At 43.5% G+C, this 4,076-nt stretch overlaps 1 non-coding gene across 1 annotated transcript; it reads left to right on the top strand.

Annotated features, from left to right (window-relative positions):
- The first annotated feature begins 222 nt into the window (after window positions 1-222).
- Window positions 223-312, top strand: trnap-cgg (transfer RNA proline (anticodon CGG)). Its single transcript is given in 2 exon segments — window positions 223-258; window positions 277-312. It is a non-coding gene; the product is annotated as a tRNA-Pro (tRNA).
- The last annotated feature ends 3,764 nt before the right edge of the window (window positions 313-4,076 follow it).

Genomic DNA, 4,076 nt, shown 5'->3' with positions numbered 1-4,076 from the left:
AAGGGTAGTCGGGATAGTGCAGGTTGTTGGAGCTGTGATCTTAATGAATGACGGAGCAGGCTTGACCAAATGGCCTACTCCTGCTTCTGTCACAACGAATCTGTCATACTGCATTTCCTGCGGCAGGAGTTTTCCCACGGCACAAAGGAAGTTTTCCAAAATAAATTTAAACCCCTTGCTTTGCTTGAACTCAAATTGACTTGGCAGTGCATGGCATTGCGTGGCTCGTTGGTCTAGGGGTATGATTCTCGCTTCGGGTCTTCGCCTGCGTGGACATGCGAGAGATCCCGGGTTCAAGTCCCGGACGAGCCCTCATTTCTTACATTACCTCGTTCAAAAACGGCACATCAATTTTCTCATAAAGCAGCTTCGTTTCACGAGATCCGACTGCCTGAATTCGGGATGGGGCAGAGCTACCATGACAATGAACGCGGCAAGGGCAACACATACTCAAATTGAACACAAGTTTTACTTGTGGGCGTTTGGAACGCGTTGCCAGCAGAGGTGCTAGAAGCAGGCACAGTAGATTCATTTAAGATGCGTTTGGATAAATGCAAGAGTCGGTGGTGGGGGGTGTTGGGGGGTGGTGGGGGGCGATGGGGGGTTGGGGGCGGGAGTAGAGGGATACAGATGCTTAGGAATTGACCGACAGGTTTAGACAGTACATTTGGATCGGCTCAGGCTGGAGAGCTGAAGGGCCTGGTCCTGGGCTGTAAATTTTGTTTGTTCTTTTTTCTCTTTGGTGTATATCTGATATTGTTGGCTGTTGTAAAAGTTTCATTGCAATTATTATTCACCTTCTAATGTAGTAATGGAGTTACGTCCTTTTTGTCTTTTTTTTATTTAATAGATCAGCAGGAAGCTATTCAGCATCTTTTCTGGCTTTCCTTTCTCAAGCAGCCTGAACATTTCATTTTCATATCCTTGATTCAGCTCCATTTTCAACATCTTTGTAGGCAGTTTGTTCCATGTTTGGGAGAAGATTTGTAGCTCGGGTGCTCGTTGTTGTGGTAATAGTAGTGTTGTCCCAGTCGAACTCATGACAAGCAACGTGAGTTCGACTGGGACAATACTACTATTATAGAACAAGCCAAACAGAGAACAGCGAAGGAATTCCTAGAGGCATAGCACTCATCCACAGATTCAATCAACAAGCACATCGCCCTGGACCCAATATACCGGCCACTGCAGCGGACAGCTGGAACTGACAACCGGAAGCGGCAGGTACAAATCACTAGAAATGCCGGAGGAAACATCACGGAAACGCTTCACAGGAGGCTCCCAAGCACTGAGGATGTCACCTAGATAGGGGACGAAACGTCTGCAACACAAATTCCTAGTTCGGTGAACAGAACCACAACAGCTTGTTCCATGTTTATTGTCACTGAAATTAAGTTTTCCTCCATGCACAGCTCAGCCTACCTGGCTGCAGGAGGGTTTTCAGGTTTCTGTGGTCTGGATAATATGTGATCAGCAGGCATCTCACAATCTATAGGAATTGCCACCAATGTTATGTTCATTTACTGTACTGACAGTGATCACTTATTTTGTGATTTTTCTTTGCAGGAAGACGGGCAGAAAGAAATCTGAAAGCATACATCAACTTCTGACAGAGCCACTTGATTCATTGAGACTTGAATATCAGCAGCCATTCCAATCAAGAAAACATGGTTGCTTTTGTTTGCTTGAGAGATTCTGGACACTGGTGTGGCAGGAAGAATCCTGAGACATCGAGTGAGGGAGATTCAGTGCGCTGCGAGTATCTGCGAGTATCTCAGGAGCAATCGTTATTCCTGGGGGAGGCAGAGAGGAATGTGGTGTGGTCCTGTAAACTCCAGAACTTTGATAACTTCATGAGGCAGCGATAAATCTTTCTGAACCAAGAAACGAAAGGGCCAATGAGAAACTGCTACAAGGGAGTTAACAAATAACATACATTCACTATCGCTGGGAAGGAGGAGGCAAAACAATGAGCTGTTTCTTTGGACAGTTTAATAACTGTGTGATAAAAGGACAATTAATTCTGCCTGTAGAAGGAAGGCCTTGGCGTAAAGGGGTTAATTGCAGGACAGGCTGTTTCAAACAGGTGGAAAACCCTCAAGGATAAGAAGGTAAGCTACAGACCTGAGGTCTCCAGAAGGGTGGGGAGGTGGTGTCAGAATCTAAAGAAACGTTACACCACAAATTTGAAAGTGAGGGAACTCCACCAGAAATCAACTTCAAAATGGTTTAGCAGCAGTACTTGGAAGAACAACACTGCATCAAACCCCTGTAAAGTTCCAGAGATGGGCACTGTTGGTGGAAACAATGTTAAATTCCACCATCACTTGGGTGATAGCCAAGATGGCGGGGTGAGGGGGGCGGTGGGTGGGGGGGGGGTGGTGGAGGTTCTGGGGGAGAGAGAGGCTGAACTTGCTTACTTGAGGGATTTTATTTTTTGGTTGCTACCTACAATAAAGTGTAAATCATTGTTTCAACAGTTGGTTGGCTGTGCAGTTTCTGAGTCAGTATTCAAATTAAAGCGATTTACCCACAACCAGAGTGAGAGGCTAGGATTAATAATGACTCCTTTGCATTCAGCAGGACGGCATGTCAATACTGTTATAAAGCGAATGCTGAATTCCCTCCCCTCTCTGAGATCTCAAACCGAAACGTCAAAAGAGGAGCGCATTGCCCTATAATCTATAACATTAGTGTGGAAGTGGTCTCATCTGCTCTAGTCTTAAAAACAAAAATAAATCCCTGACACTTTAAAATCAACAAAAAGTAATTTACGTATCCAACTTGAATGGTGAACAACTAAATTAATCTATTAACAAACCGAATAAAATCCTTCGAACTGCTGACAATTCTGGCATAAAATAGAATTCTTGTCATATGCTGTTCCAATAAATACAAGACCCACGAATATAACAAGAAATAGAATTTAGTCTCTCAGATTACAGCCAGGTTACATGTCTTCCAGAATATATTCTATGCATCCTTCTATTGAATCTTTTCTCAGGAATGTCTCCTCCAATTCCTGCTCTTCTGGTGTTTTTGTAAATGATGCTCTCTCATTCACAGATGACTGTCAGAGCTGATGTCTCTCTCTAGTGCTGAGGATTCTTAGCTCTAGCAATGGGGAGTTAGCTCTGGGGCTCTGTCCAACTGTCCCCTTCTTTTATACCCTTGATGCTATGTTGAGTTTTTACAATAGGATTGGTCCTCTGTTGTCAGGTTTAGATTTAATAGGTTTTGGTAGCCAAAGGACCTGATTTAAATTAATGATCTAAATTGAAAAGTCATTATCTCGGCCTGCTAACTGTACGACCCTTTGATAGAAATGGTTCAGCTTGTGTGCTCTCTGTTGTGATGATGTTACTCCTTTAAGAAGATTATATTGTTCTTGATTTTTTTCCCAACAGGGGTTGTAAAAGGCAGAGGGTCTGATCCGTTTGGGCTCAGGGACTTCACTAATGGCCAACAGATATTGGCAAATGCAACAAAGGTTTGACATCTTTTATTGCTAAAACGCTTCTACGGCAAAACCGTCTGTAAGGTCACCCCTCAGCCTCTGACCCTCCAGGGAAAATAGCCCCAGTCTATTTCAGCCTCTTGCAGCAGCTCAAACCCTCCAACACTGGTAGTATCTTTTTAAGCCTTTTCAGAACCCTTTCATGTTTCACAACGTGTTACAAACATGTCGACTAATTCTGAGAAGCGTCTCAATTACAGCTGTAAATGGAGAAAGTGTGTTTAATAATGAGTCATGAATAAAGGCTATATTAATCTTTTACTGTGAAGTTTTACTCCTACATCTCAAAACAGAGCATACAAACCTGGTCAGAAGCAGCCTATGGGAGTTAAGTCACTATTGGCTGTTTTCCAATGAGGACTGACTTTGCACAGAAACCACAGATATTTTAAATGAATCGGGTACCATTCGTTTTAAGATCAGGTAAACTTAAGTGGCACTGCATTGGCTTAGAAATGAGAGATCCTTGACACACACACAGCTGAAATCATCACTGCGCCATTATTAACAAATTGGAATCAAGGCTGGGATGTTGTTCCCGTGGAGCAGAGGAGGATGA

This window comes from Chiloscyllium punctatum, chromosome 36 (assembly GCF_047496795.1).
Source record: "Chiloscyllium punctatum isolate Juve2018m chromosome 36, sChiPun1.3, whole genome shotgun sequence".
Classification (NCBI taxonomy): domain Eukaryota; kingdom Metazoa; phylum Chordata; class Chondrichthyes; order Orectolobiformes; family Hemiscylliidae; genus Chiloscyllium; species Chiloscyllium punctatum.
This window is presented reverse-complemented; position numbering and strand designations above follow the sequence as displayed.